Source organism: Quercus suber, unplaced genomic scaffold (assembly GCF_002906115.3).
Source record: "Quercus suber isolate HL8 unplaced genomic scaffold, Cork oak 2.0 scaffold_20, whole genome shotgun sequence".
In the NCBI taxonomy this organism is placed as follows: Eukaryota; Viridiplantae; Streptophyta; class Magnoliopsida; order Fagales; family Fagaceae; genus Quercus; species Quercus suber.
Window position 1 is genome coordinate 1,226,807 of NW_027069485.1, and position 16,474 is coordinate 1,243,280.

The 16,474-nt window shown below is 35.8% G+C and overlaps 1 long non-coding RNA gene across 1 annotated transcript; it reads left to right on the top strand.

Annotated features, from left to right (window-relative positions):
• Window positions 1-6,518: 6,518 nt before the first annotated feature.
• Window positions 6,519-12,868, top strand: LOC111999766 (uncharacterized). The gene is made up of 3 exons (XR_002881648.2): window positions 6,519-6,723; window positions 8,284-9,511; window positions 12,384-12,868. It is a non-coding gene; the product is annotated as an uncharacterized LOC111999766 (long non-coding RNA).
• Window positions 12,869-16,474: the final 3,606 nt, after the last annotated feature.

Below are 16,474 nucleotides of genomic sequence, written 5' to 3' on the forward strand. Positions count from 1 at the left end.
AGTGACCCCAAACAATAGACTTTTTCCTACCACTACAAGTACCACTAACAGGGGCTGTCATACTCACTTGGCATGGTGGAATTGGGGGCAACTCAGAAGCAACAGCTGCTTCAGATTGGGTAGCAGCAGAAGCTTGGGTAGCAGCAGAAGCTTCAACTTGGGTGGGAATAGCACCATCATCTTCTGTAGCAGCTAGTGTTTGGATAGAGGGTTCATTAGTGGGGGTTTCCATGACCTAAAGAAACAAAGATACGTATTAGCAAACTAGGGTAACAAGTATAATTCATAGCTCTAATAATAAATAATAACCACACAAACCAAAAAAGAAAACTAGTATCTTGCAAGATCACAGATATAATCAGAAGAGATTATTAAAAAGAAAGATCACAGAATATCATGAAATTATTATTATTTTTTTAAATTCTACAATCACACTCTGCCTCCATTGAATTCTTTGTACAAACTAATAGAAAAGCAAAATCAAAAGCATTTGCAAGCCACATTAATGAACCTCTCATGAATTACATTCAATAGTTTCCCTTTCAACAATCTTATATTTATCATTTAAATTACTCTACCCCTTTTTGTAAAAAAAACATCAAATAATCACCAGAGTCCCTACATATTATTATTATTATTTTTTTTTTACTAAACACAAATGGCATATAATATCAGTGAATGAGTTGGCACCTCAACCACATAAACCAAACATTAATAACATTAACACAAACCATAGGTAACGAGTAAAACACACATGACACAGATAGAGATAAGTCAACATACAAGGTGATTGTCAACCACAGCAATAAAAAATGACAATATTTAAAAACTTAAACTAGAACCTATAAAAAAAATGCAGGACACCATACCATAAACCTTAAACCCAACCATTTGAATTTCCAATAAAACAAAAGGAGGTTACATTTATGATTTTGAATTATAAAAAACTTACAAAAGCCAAAGAAAACTGCAACACAACTAAACTAGGCCCAACATGTGAGCTGACATTTCTATCTAAAGGTTTTAAAAAAATGCATCAATAGAACTAGTGGTGAAAAGTAAACTTCTTGCTGCCATGTGAATTTCTTTCACTAATAAGCACAAATAATGAGGAACAACATGGCCTGTTTCAAACAAAAGATCTGTTTCCTCAACAATATAGTCACAAACATACTCATGATAGAAGGATCAAGTTCATGGTCAACTATGATTCTCAACATATTAACACAAAATATTTATTAGGATCAGCCAAATGTGTTCAAGGACCTTAAACCCAGAAAACCCAACCATTTGAATTTCCATTACAACTAAACCACAAAAAACCCAGAAAACCCAACTCTCATTTCAACTAAATCCTTCCACATAAACCAAAACCCAGAATAAAAAAACACTAAAAACCCATTTTCATACACTCGAAACAAAGATCTAAAAACCCATTTTCATCATCAAATGAAAAACAAACACAAATATACAAATATAACTACAAGTATATACATATAAACATATTCAAAAAGTACCTTTAAGAAAACCGGGTTTCAAACTTGAGGCAGATAATGATACTTGGAGTCAGCCTTCAATCCTGTATAAAATTAAAACAGGATCAAAATTGATTAAAGAAAAGAACAAAGAATAAAAGTAAAATAATTAGGGTTTCTAAGTTTTTTTAGTTAGGGTTTCATAGTATGAATCTTTGGGTTTATTTGATTTTAACATTTGATTTCCATAACAAATGAAATCAACGAGACTAACAAAAAAGAAAGATGAGAAACAAAGAAAATTACCTTACTGACTCAGTGAAGAGTACACAGTGGCTGGGTGAGGACTAAACACCGGCGGTAGCTATGGAGAGAGTGGACAGCGGCGGCAGCGCTAGGCATTGGAGGCGGAGAGGGGAGTGGGTAACGGCATTGGAGGCGGCTAGGGTTTGTACTTTGGATTTGGAGTAACGGTTTAGACTTTATAGAGTGTGAGATTGTGAGAGTTTGAGAGAGTTTGAGAGAGCCAAGTAAAGAAGTGAGAGTCTAAGACTGAAGAAATGAAGACTAAAGAGGTGAGGAAGATTGAAAAGGGGGGGAGGAGGCGTGAATGGGAAGCCATGAGTCCATGCCTGAACTCTGTCTCTGAAGTGAAAACTGAAGAGTGAAGAGACTCGTGAAAGGAAGGGAGAGATATCAGATCTTTCCCATTTCATTCGCACCATTAGATTGGCTTTTAATCTTGAATTATAACCATTGATTTAGAATGGATTACTGTGCCACTGTTACCGGTCATATCATGCTCAGTTAATCAGTTTTACTCTCATCATCAACACCGTTAATTTTAAATTTTAATTTAAGATGGACGGCTAATATTCATTGGGACAGTGTGTGCTTTGAATCTCGGGCTGAGTGGCCATGGGCTGTCCTGGCATGTGTCAAATCAGTACAGGATTTTTTTGTTTATAAATAATTCGGTCAGTTCGGTTTGTACGGGTAAAAAATATTGAAATCCGAATCCGAACCGAATTATTCAGGTTTTCTACTTGCCAACTCGTGACCGACCGTAGAGTGTATTCGGAGCCGCCCGTGGACCTTCGATTCGGGCGGGTTCGGTCAGGCAGGTTGGTTGATCCGGGTCAATGGACACCCCTACTTCTAAGAAGATTTTGGAAGAAAGTGTGGTCGTTGCCTATTCCTCATAAGGTGCATCATTTTTGTGGGCGTGCTTGCCGCGACACTTTACCAACGAAAGCCAAACTGATGCGGCATAATGTTATTGCTGAAGATTTGTGTGTGCGCTACTTGGATAGTGCAGAAACGAATGGCCATATTTTTGGGATTGTCCGAAAGCACAGGCGGCTTGGACTGCTTCAAAATTGCATCTGTTACCTCTTACTACTAATATTGTATCTTTTTAGGATCTGTTATGGCATGAACTGATGACTAATAATTCTGGGGATGAGAAGTGTTCACAGCTGGTTATGATTGCTTGGACTTTATGGTGTAATAGGAATGAAATATATCATGGAGGTGAAGCCAAAAATGGCCTGGAAGTGGCTCGATATGTAGCTTGTTATCTTCAGGAATATTGGTCAGCCATTGAGAAGCACGACTCCACTACTTCTAATCTGGTTCAGCACTCCGGCAACAGTTAGGAAGTTGCTCAGTATTCGGCCTAGACTTGTCCTCCTTCGGGTTTATGCAAAATAAATGTTGATGGTGCTCTTTTTCCCTCAAAGAAGTTGGCTGGCATTGGTGTAGTCATTAGAGATCAACAAGGTAGGTTGTTGGCTGCATTATGCAGAAAAATCAGAGCTCAATTGGGGGTAATCGAAATTAAGGCAAAGGCATATAAAGCCGGTGTGTTGCTGGCAAGACATTTGGGGCTGAAAAATGGGGTGTTGGAGGGAGATTCCTTAATTATTTCAAATGCTCTCAACCAGGTTTCACAAGCTCCTACTTCGGTTGCAGCTATTGTGGAAGGAATTCATTTTCTAAGTTCTGATGTTGGAATTGTTGGTTATTCTCAAGTGCAAAGGACTGGTAATCAACCAGCCCATATTTTAGCAAGACAAGCTCAAAGCCTTGTTAATGATGTAATTTGGATTGAAGAAATTCCTTGTTATATTCAGCAAGCTTTTATCCATGATGTATTTGGATCTTGATATTTTAATAATATGTCAGTATGTGTTTATAAAAAAAAAGGGTTGTTTTATAGATCTATATAATTGTTGATTTTAATTTAATGGTTGTTTTATAGATCTATATAATGGTTGATTTAAATTTAACTTCAAATCATTATCTTTTTATTTTTATAAAATTAAAAGCTTTTTTTTTTTATTATTTTGTAAGAAATTAAAAATCCCTTTTAAAAATTTTTTTATTTGATTTATTCTTATCTAATTCTTATCTATTTTTTTGTTCTTTATTAAAATATTTATGTATTCAAGTCATTAGGTTTTTTTTTTTTTTTTTTTTTTGGTATTGAAATGTGCAGCTATTAATTTATTAATTTTTTGAAATGACATTTAATTTATGTATTAATATTTTTTATTTATTTAGATCTAGTTATATATGTGTGTGTGTGTGTATATATATATATAACTATGTATATATTTAACTATGGGCCTGAAGGCCTAATAATTTCCGGGCCTTAGGCCTTAACAAGTATTAATATTACTATTTTTTATTCAGATTTAGTTAATAGAATATTTTTAAAAAAAATTATGGGCCTTAGGCCCTAGGGCCTAACAATTTACGGGCCCTAGGCCTTAACAAGTATGAATATTTTTTTTCCGATCTATTTAAGAGAATATTTATTTTTAAATTATGGGCCTTACTTTCTCCCAAAAAAAAAAAAAAAAAATTATGGGCCTTAGCCTTAGCCTAAGGCCTTATCAACTCCCTCATTCGCTAAGAAGAACCCTCATTTTCACCTCTTGAAGTCACTCACTAGGGGTGTCCATAAAACCGACGAATCGAAAAAATCGGCCAAAACTGACCTAGTCATTGCAAAAATTTTGGTTCAGTTCGGTTTCAGTTTTTAATTTTTAAAAACCAAAAATTTCGATTTCCGATTTTAATACACCGAACCGAACATATTATAAAATATTTTACATAAAATATATAATATATAATAATATTTGAGCATCAAGCCTCCTATATATATTTGGGCTTGCCATACATGTTTGGCTTTTTCATTTTTTTTTAAAACCATTTGGGCCTCTTTCTTCTTCTTCTTCTTCTTCTTCTTCTTCTTCTTTTTTTTTTTTTTTTTGAGAGAGAGAGAGAGAGAGAGAGAGAGAGAGAGAATCTGGCCCTTTCTTGTTTGATAAGAATCAATGAATTATAGGATAGATCCTGCCCTTTCTCTTTTTCCATGTATTCATTTTATTTTTAGAATAAGTATAATTAAACTAATTACTAATTAGATATCTAATTAACCTAATTAAACTTAATCTAATTTAACTATAAAAACAAAAGTTAAAAACCCTACCCACAGCCCACTTTCATTCTCAGTTCTCACAGCCTCCACTCTTCAAAGTTCACTGTTCAGCCCTCCTCATCTCTCACCGCTCCACATGCTGCCTCCACACGCCGGTCTGTTTATATCAAAGAAACTTTGGTTTCAATTCGGTTTTTTTTTTTTTTTTTCTTTTTTGGTTTCTGTATTGAATTTCTAATTGTTAAAAAAGATCGAAGCTTTATTGTTTTTTGAGATTGAATTGGTATGTAGAATCAGATTATTTTTCTAGGTTTTGTTTTCTTTCTGAAAATATTGAATCTTAGATCGGATCTTTGCGTATATGCTTGTTTTCTGGGGGCATTTGGATCGGTTTAGATGATTGTAGAAGCTAAAATAATAGTGGGTTTTGAATTTGTGATTGTTCCATGTGCTTGGTTGTTTATATTCTGGGTTTGTTTATTTTTTCAATTTCCTCTCTCCAAAAAAGCCCACCGAAACTGACCGAAACCGAAATCCAACCGAAACCGATTGGTTTCCAATTACTTCGGTCGGTTTCGGTTGAGGATTTCACACACCGAAAATTTCGGTTTCAGTTAGCCAACACTTAGAAAACCGACCGAAACCAAATCGATTATACACCCCTACGCTCACCTCTTGAAGCTAGTAACTCTTGAAGCTAGTAAGTCATTACAATACTTGGACAACATAGTCCTTTATTTTAGGGGTGTGCAAAAAACCGACGAACCAAATAAACCGGCCGAAACCGACCAAACCGTTGCCAAATTTTCGGTTCGGTTTCAGTTTGGTTCGGTTTTGGTTTCATTTTTTAAAAACCGAAATTTTCGGTTTCGGTTTCGGTGTTGGATTTTTTCACCCGAAATCGAACCGAACCGAACCGACCGAATATATATATATATATATATTTATGTAACTCTATATATATATACTAGCCTCATCACACGTGCTTCGCGCGTGTAATGAGGCTTTCTTCTTTTTTAGTGGTAGTAGCAAAAAAAAAAAAACTATGTTTTTTTTATTTTATATAATAATTTTTATTTTGATAATCTAATTTATAAGTGGATAAATCAATTTGAAAATTAATAGGAGAGTGACCCTAATTTTTAGGCATTATTTTAGTGGAAGTTATATATATAATTTTTATCTTGAGAATTTAATTTATATGTGAATAAATTAATTTGAAAATCAACAGGAGAATGACCCTAATTTTTAGGCATTGTTTTAGTGGAAGTTAGGATTGTATTTTTACTTAATTGTCCTTTAGTTTTGTCTCTACTTAAACATAGGGATGTAGGGGTATTTTAGAACAAAAAAAATTCGGTTCAAACAGGTGCAGCCCCTTAAATAGTAGTATAGATATATATTTATGTAACTTTGTTACATAATAGATCAGTGGCTTAGTGGTATGCAACTCTATGGTTTGGCCGCTGATCCTGGGTTCGAGCCTTCGCGTGGGGGCGTGTGCCTTTTTTGCTATTTAATTTTTTAAAACCTAAAGATTGACATAAAGACGAAAATACCCCCCTCTATTTATTCTTCCCCTTTCTTTTCTTCAGTTCAGCCGCCCCCTTCCCCAACTTCTTCTCTCAATTTTTTCTGTCTTTTAAAGAGTTCAGCCCTCAGTCCTTCCTTTTCTCTCACCGCTCCACGCCTCCATATGCTGCCTCCACACGTCGGCCTTCCTGCACCGGCCTCCACATGCCGGTCTCCACACGCCGGGCTCCCTACATCGACTAATCTTTTCATTCTCACAGTGTCACGGTGACCCTCCCTCTCTCTTTAATTTCTCCATAGTTTCCTCTCTCTTTTTTAGAATCTGGGTTTGTTTAATATTGAACCAATGATATTTTTTCAATTTTTATGTGCAAATAAAGTTAGGGAAACCCATGTGCTTGGTTAGTTGGTTGTTTATTTTTTCAATTTCTTCTCTCTTTTTTTATATTCTGGGTTTGTTTTATATTGAATCAATGCTATTTTTCCAATTTTTATGTGCAAATAAAGTTAGGGTTTTGAAAAAACCCATGTGCTTGGTTGTTTAGTTTTGCAATTTCTTCTCTCTTTTTTATATTCTGATTTCTGGGTTTGTTTGTTTGTTTGTTTGTTTGTTTTTTTTTTTCTTTGTTTGCTTTCTTAGAAAATAAATGATAAGGAACCGAAACCGACCGAAAAACTGACCGAAATCGAAACAAACCGAAACCGACAGTTTTTCAACAATTTCGGTCGGTTTCGGTTGAGACTTTTAAAAACCGAAAATTTCGGTTTCGGTTGGTCGGATAAAAAAAAAACCGACCGAACCGAACCGATTACAGCCCTACTTTATTTGCTTATGTGTTGCTGTGGTAGTGTTAAAAAATCTAGATTATAGCTCTCTTGGCTACAATTTAAAAGACGAAATGACCAAAAAAAGAGAAGCGAATTTTGAAAAGATGTAGCCAAGTGATTTTTTAGTGAGCATGTACCATTTTAAGGTCTTGTTCTTACCTCCCTGTCTCATGCTACATAGTCTTTTGTTTTTTTCAGTGGTACATTTAACCTTAAAATTGACAATAATAAGCTAGATATGTGATGTGATCCTTCTATATTTTCCCTAGGTCTTGTTCTTGCTTCCCTGGCTAAAGCTGCAAGGTCTTTTTGTTTGTTTCTGTAGTAGGTTTACCCTGACAATAATTAGCTAATTTATAGGACAGAGATTCTCAGTCCCAAGATATGTGATTCTGCTATTATATTTTATCATAGCCTCTGAGATATTTATCTAGACGAGGAATGCTATTATCTCATGCTTAGATGGGTTCAGTCACATTTTTTTGTTCATTGGATGTGGATCAACTAGTTTAGGTTCCTAAATGTTGTGTTTCTGTTAGTACTTTTGTGTTCTTTATCCTAAAGAAACATGCTATGGTTTCACTAAACTTTTTTGGTTGAAGAAGGAAGAATTTAAAGGCATATACAGTTGTTAGGTTGCGAGCTACATGAAACGTATTTCCTGAACTTTCATTTGGTTGGGCAAGAAGAATTTAGGGGCGTGTACACTTGTTAGCTTGTCAAATACCTTGGCATTGGGACAGCCATCAGAGGGAGTTTAAATTAACTATTAGTATTTTTAATGATGCATGCAAATAGTCATCCTTTCTCTTGCACATACTTTAAAATTGGTTCTATCTACATGTTCTTTCTTTCACCATCTTGAGTGTTGAACCTGATTCATTACTTCAGATTCTTAAACTCTGCATCTCTAATCTCTATCTACTATAGTTCGAAATTTGACTTTAATCTATCATTTCTCTATTCATATTAATTTGCTGAACTTGTCTTTTTTTTTAGGCAGTATGGGTTTCTTCCATGAAGGAAATATATCAACTTACGAGAAACTTAGTAGGTTTCAGCCTCATCGAGTTATGAAAGACAAGTTGAAGCCGTGCAGCACCATTGAGGAAGGGCAAAATATTATTGGGGAGATGTTGGTTGATGCTGAGTCAAGATTTCTAAATTTGGACTTGTGCAATCCATGCCGGTTTTTGGAGGCCTATGATTGCAAAGGGGAACAGTGTAACTTACGTCAGAATTTTGACACTGAATCTGGTTTGGCAAAGCTCGAGGTCGTTGTTAATTTGAAGACTAAGAAATTGTTTGTTAGTAATTTTAGACGAGCCGGTGAAAAAAAGGCAGCAAGGGTTGCTGCTTGGTATGAGTAAGCAGTGAGGGCGTCAACCGTTGAGGTTCCTGCTTATGAGGAAGACAAGGTTGCTTTCAATAGAGTAAAGGAGGCCATGAGAGCGGGTTGGGTGAAAAATGAATTTCATTCATTGAATCCAAATGAATGAAATTCATTTTTCACCCAACCCGCTCCCATGTCCTCCTTTACTCTATTGAAGGAGGCCTTGTCTTCCTCATAGGCAGGAACCTCAATGTTTAATGCACTCACTGCCTCCTTATACCAAGGATCAATCCTTGCTGCCTTTTTTTCCCCAGCCTTTCTAAAGTTACTAACAAAAAATTTCTTAGTATTCAAATTAACAATGGCCTCGAGCTTTGCCAAACCAGATTCAGTGTCAAAATATTGACGTAAGTCACACTGTTCCCCTTTGCAATCATAGGCCTCCAAAAACCGGCATGGATTGCACAAGTCCAAATTCAGAATTCTTGCCTTAGCATTAACCAAAATCTCCCCAATAATATCGTAAGATAGGAAGCTGATTCTGAGGTGGCCAAGTCTGAAGTTGATTTTGAGGTGGCCGAGCCTGAAGCTGTCGCTGAGGAGGAGGTCGAGGCTAGTAATGAAGTTGTGGCTGGAAGTAGGAGATGTGCCAGCATTTTGGCTGAGCAGAGAATCGCTGCCATCTACAAGAAGGAAGATGAGGAGGATAATGAAGACGAAGATTGAGAAAAATTGAAGTATATATCTGGTGAGGATGATGAACTATTTTACTTGGGTCTGTTCTGGTTTAAATTGCTAGCATATTTTCATGAGCCTTAACATTTCTAAGTACAGCTTAAGCAAGGTAGTCAACGGCGTTAGGTGACCTTGAGGCGCTGGCTCGAGTGAAGCAAGGTGCTAAATATTAAATATAGTTTTTTTTTTTTTTTTACATATATAGAGCTTAAATCATATATATTAATGTATTGAAAATTATAATCAAGCCTCTCTTACTTTGTTCCTAATGCATAGGAATTAGTCTATAAAACCAGTTTTTGTGTTGAATCCAATAGAGCCCAAAAAGAGAAGAAGAGAGTATAGGAATAAAAATATTAAGAGGAGAGTTGCTATTAGAGACTAGAGGGAAAAAAAACTGACAAGAGGGGAGCTACAAGGGAAAGAAAAGAACAAAGAGAGCTGCTCTGAGTAAGAAAGGAGTAGAAAAAAAGAAGAAAGACAAAAACAAAAAAGAAAAGAGAGAAAAGAGGTTCGGAGAATGAGAAGTAATAGTAAAAAAGAGAGCTTTTTAAATTAAAATTACATGTAAGAAATAGGAATAAAATAATGTTATAAAATTTAAAAGTAGAAATAAAACTTGTTGAGGTAGGGTACTGTTGGGCAACTGTTGTAGTGGCTGAAAAGTCCATGTACTTATATATTATTTTATTATTTATTTGTGGTTCTAAAAGGCTGAAGTCTGAAACATTAGTGGTTGCCAACTCAAACCCTAATTGAGTTATAAATTAAAAAAAAAGCCAGTCATCTTTTTAACGAAACCAAGTCCTCAAAAAAGGGAAACCAATCCTCTGCACCAGAAAGAAAACAAAAGTGACGGAAAGAAAACAGAGGCGATGGAGGCTCTCGCCTAACGCCTGGAAAAACTGTTCAAGGCGAGCAACTAGTCAACAGAGGCGCTCGCCTCACTAAAGGTGCCTCGTCTCAGTGACCTTGAGGCGCTTTTACGCCGCCTCGCCTCACCTGAGCGCTCACCTGAAACGCCTTTGACTACACTGAACTTAAGCCAATAAACTGAGCTCATCCAAAGATTCCAAACAGACTACTAGTTTTGTAACCTTGTCATTAGTCATGTTACTGCTGCTTCATATAATTATTCTATTTCTCATTCTTGGGAAGCTGCTGCTACTATTCTTATGCATACAAATTATCTGATATTGCATTCCTGCTTTTCAAATATATCTGCTGTTGAAATTGGGTTCTGTAACGTTTTTATTTACCTTAAATATCCTTACAACTACAATAAACTATAACATCTATGAAATTTAAGTTTTATTTTTCTTACATGTCTTTCTATGCCTAAGTGCACTAAGCAATTTCATGGTCTTTAGATGTTTAACCTGTTTGAATATTTGGCTTAGATATTTGGAAAAATGCTGTTTTTTTCTTTTCTTTTCGATAAGAAAAAAAAAAGATGTCTCTTGGTGCTACAAGAGTTTTGCAATTAAATTAGGAGAAAGACATATGTTAATGATGACAATCTACTTGTCTGAAGAATCTCATTTTGGGTAGCTGTTGATAAATACTCTCTGACACTGACCATTGACGACATAAACCCACTTTTAAATGAGAATATTTCTTATTGACATTGTAGTTTTGATAGCAATTCCATTGGTTTACTTCATTATCCTCATCCTGCTTGGTTTGGACATTGTCATCACCCATGTAATCCATTGCTGCAGTGAATTTTCTTTTTCACATTTGCTTTTGTCAGCTTGCCGTGGATTACAAGTATAAATCTTTACTATATATGAATTGGTTATTTCTGTCGTGCATTTCTTCCTATGTCTTTTTTTGGACAGATTTTCAATTAATCCTTGATAGTGCGTGTTAATTTCCACTCTTTTGCATCATCTCAGTTTTGATTATACTGCTCATAATGGCTTTTTTGTATGTTATTACCATCAAATGGCAATTGAAGTCATGTCATTGTCTTATCATATAATTTCTGTAAAAGTTAGAATTTATTTACCAATATCAAATGTTGTTCTTCTCAATCACACAGTCTTCTTTTTATTTCCTTAGTTTTCCTTCTGCTATAAGTTCCCTCATGTTTATGCTCTAATAAATTCGTTTGGTTTGCTATTGTTTATCACAGCCATCATCATTATTGTTTTATCAATATTTTGAACTTATTTCTTTTCCTTTTTTCCTTGGTTTGCCAGCCTATGTCTTATTTCATGTCCCTTGGCAATTTATGGGCTAATTTTCTTTACTAATTGAATATACTGAAATTTTGGTTGTCTTGGGGGTTTCTCAAACATGCATCCTGGTATGATGGAGCCTGGATGTATTTTGCATTAACAGGATCTTCTTTAGAAGTGTCTGTTGCGGTTTATTGCAGTTAGATGAACTGCAAATCTATTAAGGTGCTCTAAATTTACTAATAATATCATACATTTTGCTGAAGTATTATTGGTTTTTACCAAAATAATTTTTATTTGAAGGTCTGTTGATGGTGCTTTTATGGTAATGTTTCAGTGTAAGCTTACATGTCTAATGTTGTTGATTAGTCTTTCGGTGATAGTTCCTAAGGAATGCCAAGATATACAACCTCGTAGTTGGCTTGATAGTCTTGATGATGGTACAACTGTGGTTGGGATCAATGCGGTCTTTGATATTGAAAAAGCCCATCTAATAATGAACGCCTTCTGAGTTTGTTGTTCTTTTTTTAGCATGACTCCTGACACTTAGTGTGCTTTTCTTTGTAAAAGTTGCAGTTTATGTTACTTTTTTTGGATGTTTATTAAACAATTGATGCTCAAAGACATAAATGGATTGGCTGAGCAGAATGTCCATATGAGGAGGCAGAGGAGCCTTGTGCATGGTTTTTTTTTTTTTTACCAGTTTTAAAGTAGAGAGATGGAGTTAAACGTTGCTCAGAAACTTGCTTGTTTGGAATTTTTTTTGGCACCTGAACTCCTACAGGCTGTGCCCTTGTGCTAATTTACAAAAGTGTTATAAATGGAACTCAGAGCATACATTATTGCAGGAACCTATTGAGTGCTATCCCCAACAAGCGAATTGAGCAAGTGTATCACGAAGCCAACCAATGTACTGATGCACTGCAAAGTTTGTAGCTGGCTCTCAATGTCTTTTTGTCTCTTTTAATGAATCACTGCTTGTGGTGGAGAACATGCTTGCCTTTGGCAAAGTTGAGCTAAGCTGTAACAGACTTGCTAACTCTTAATGTATGCATATCCTCTTTTCACCAAATAAAGTATAAAACGTGTGTGTAACTTATCTATTAAAAAATGAATTTCTTATGTAACTAATACTAATTCCATTCACTTGTATAGTTGTCAACAATATTAACTTGTTTTATATGCACACAGTATATGACATTGAAATCCAATAGCATTTGGGCCAATGGCGCCTCCTCTCCCTATAGACAAGGTGTCATGTTTTCAATTCTATACTGTTTAAGTTGTATGGAAAAGAAATGCTACACTAATCACATCTTTATATGTTGTGGAACATGAATATATAGTCTTTGACATAAAACAGTGTACAATATCAAATATGAGGGAAAACCATGCCTGACTATTTCAGAAATGCAAACAGAAGGGACTTGAATAAAAATTCTAAAATTGTCTTTGCTTTTTACTTGCTCCCCACTATTCATACATGTTTGAATAGAATTTACTCTAAAAGTTAAATGAAAACTGTGTGATAAGTTTGGAAACAGAAAGAGCGTTTGAATGAAGACCCAAATATAACTTTGCAATACATTTGACTCAAATAATTGAAAAATAGTATTGTGATATCCTCTCTTTAAGCCAACCCTGTATGTCATAAAGTTAAAATGTTGTCTTGTCCATTTGCAGCTAGCCATGGTACATGTGTTGCTATCCATAGCATGTATGATTGCAGCTAATGGCATATTATGTAACGACCTCAAGGACCTCAATGTTGCCTTGCCCATGTGCTGCTAGAAATGGCGGCATGCATCACTTTCTCATAAAGTTTTTTTTTTTTTTTTTTAATACTTATACCCTTTGTTCTAAGATGAGTGTACTTTTTTTTGGCCAAGTTTAAGCAAGGGGATTCAACCCTCAAAATCAAACCCCATAAACGGGGTGGATTGCCGCAGGACCACAAGGAGACTGGCTGAATAAGAGTGTATTTCTGTCATGAATGCTAGTATTACTCTTCTCCTTTTTGTAAGTCAGACTACAAGGTGCTAATTTTGCTTTTTACTAGGTTGAACACTTGAACTTAGTCCACTAGGGTGCTATTTTTGCTTTTTACTAGGTTGAACACTGGGAACTTAGTCCACTAGTTTGCCAAGAGCCTTCTAGCTCATTGGCATTGCATGCTCTCCTTATGAGAATAATTAGTTTCAAATCTCTCATCTCCCATTGGTGTAACTTGTAACTATCAATTAGCCAAAAACCAATAAAATGAAATAAAAAACCCCTTAGGATCCAATACATTGTTGTAGACATCAAAATTTTATGATTTATCCACACTGTCCAATTAATCATGATCAAATATTTGTGGTCTAATTAATTCCCCATTAATGATGTGTTAAGAGTGAACAATCAGCAGATGAAATCAAGCCACATGTCAAGTCTTTGAGTTACTACAACTCACAAAGAAATGACAAGTGTCCAAGCCACGTGGTAGCGTTAAATAAAGAGAGCCATGTGTCTAGGGGTGTGTCGGTTCGGTTTCGGTCGGTTTTCTAAGTGTTGGCCAACCGAAACCGAAATTTTCGGTTTATGAAATTCTCAACTGAAACTGACCAAAGTAATTGGAAATCAATCGGTTTCGGTTGGATTTCGGTTTCGATTTGGGTCAATTTCGGTGGGTTTTTTTCGGTTTCCTATTTTCTAAGAAAGCAAACAAAGAAAAAAAATTAACAAACTCAGAAACCCATAAAATATTAACAAACCCAGAAAATCCCTTTGCTTTCCCACGTTTTCTCACCACCCAAACACCAAGCACCAAGCAAAGTAGCAAACACAAAACCAAAAAAAAAAAAGAAAAAAAAAAGAAGAGAATGGCGAAGAAGCATACCGGTGAAGCCAAACTCACAACCTTCTACCTTGAAACCCAGAAATCACGAAGAACAAAACCCAAACACGAAGAACAAAACCCCAAATATATTAGACTTGAAGTGAGAGACAAATGCTGAAAATAGGATTCATAGGTTATAAAGCAAACCCCAAAACGACGTAGTTTTGGTAATAAGGAGAGGAAAAATAAAAAGGCTATTACTAAGGGTTGAACCTGGGCTGACTGGAGACAAGCGTGTGTCCTTGTTGCTAGGATACCAGAAACTTTGTTAAAATAATTTGTACAAATTATTATTTAATATATTTCGGTTCGGTTCGGTGTATTAGAATTTGTCATCAAAAACCGAACCAAAATTTTTGGTTTTTTTATATAATAAAACCGAAACCGAACCGAATTGAAACTGAATCAAAATTTTTGCATCGGTTCGGTCGGTTTGAAGCAGTTTTTTCAGTTCGTCGGTTTTTTGCACACCCCTACATGTGTCAACGTAGAAGAAAACACTCACTTAGAAGGTTTTAATTAAATGGAAGATTGAATTAAATTCAAATTTGATATTCAAAATTCACAATTAACTCTCAATGAATGCGGAGAGAAAATTCCAAATTAAAGACCATATAGAGGCTTCTCGTATGAACCATCGCACACTTTTGGTGCAATAGTCACTTCACAAGTATAAGAGCTTGTGGGAGGTAGGAATGGCAACAAATCGAGTTCGGGTCGGGTTTTTTCATACCTGGACCTGCCCTATGGGTCCAAACCCGTTACTCGGACTCGGCCCGTTTAATAAATTGGTTTTTTATGCGGGGCTCAAACCTGCCCAGCGGGCCCCGTTTAGCCCAACCAAATTTGGGCCCAATCTACGGCCCAACAATTTTTTTTTTTTTAATTGAAGCCCAAATATTAACTGCTAAGGTTGATGGTTGCCTCATCAATTCATTCAATGAAGTTTTGTATTTAAAAATTTTCAAGTAAATCTATAGCTGAAAAAAGAAGTTTTCCCCTTGCTTCTTCATGTTAAGCGATAAAGATTCATCCCCCAAGATACCATTGACAAAAGCATAAAAACGAAAATGAATATTTAGATACAAGGCAGATTTGCCAGGGCAGTTTCTCAAAAGCAAAAAAACGAAAATGAATATTTAGATACAGGGCATATCTGCCAGGGTAGTTTCACAAAAGCATAAAAACGAAAATGAATATTTATTCCAGTGGCAAGACTAACAATTAGCATAACTAGAATTGATACATACTTTGGTTGAGATCCATAGTTTAAGTAGAAAACACCAACCAAAAAATTGAAACAAACATCTCAGAGACTTAGACTGAATACGATATTAAAATAAAAAACTAAAAAATTTGAAGAGAAGTAGAGAACAAAGGCGGTGAGAGCTTGGGCTGGCGATGAGATTGAAAGTGAGTGAGAGCTTGACCGTTGGTGGTGAATGCTTGGACCAACGGTGAGAGGCTGAGAGCTTGGGTCGGCGATGCTTGAGAGGGAGTGAGATTAAGAGTGATGAGACCGTGTCTGTGTGAGCTGTGTGAGATTGAGAGTGAGTGAGGCACTGAGGTCTGAGGCAGCTGTGTGTGGCTGTGCTTTGTGTTTGTGTGAGCTAAAGAAATGAGTTAGGGACCTTAGGGTTTATAACTATATATATATATAAGGGTATTTAAGTAATTTCATATGTAATCAGGTCGGGTACGGGTTCGGGTTCGGACTGGGTTTTGATAAAACTCGGACCCGATTCGGACCCGCTTCGGACTGGGTTGTGTGAGCCTGCACTCTTGATAGTGGCAACCAGTGAAGGCTCTTCTACCACTATCGGTTTGAGAGGGACAAAGTGGAAGAATGATAGTTGTCATCGAAGGAAGTGAGTTGGCAGTGGTCAACCAAGACAGGTAGCATTGATGGCATTAGAGCTCTTGATAGTGGCAATCGACGAAGGTTGGTGGTGGTGGCAGCGATAGTGGGAATACGATAGTTTTATTTATTTTTTTAGGTAATTGAAATTATGAAAGGCATAAATTTAGAATTTAATTAAATAGGTAGATGTGACAAGTTTT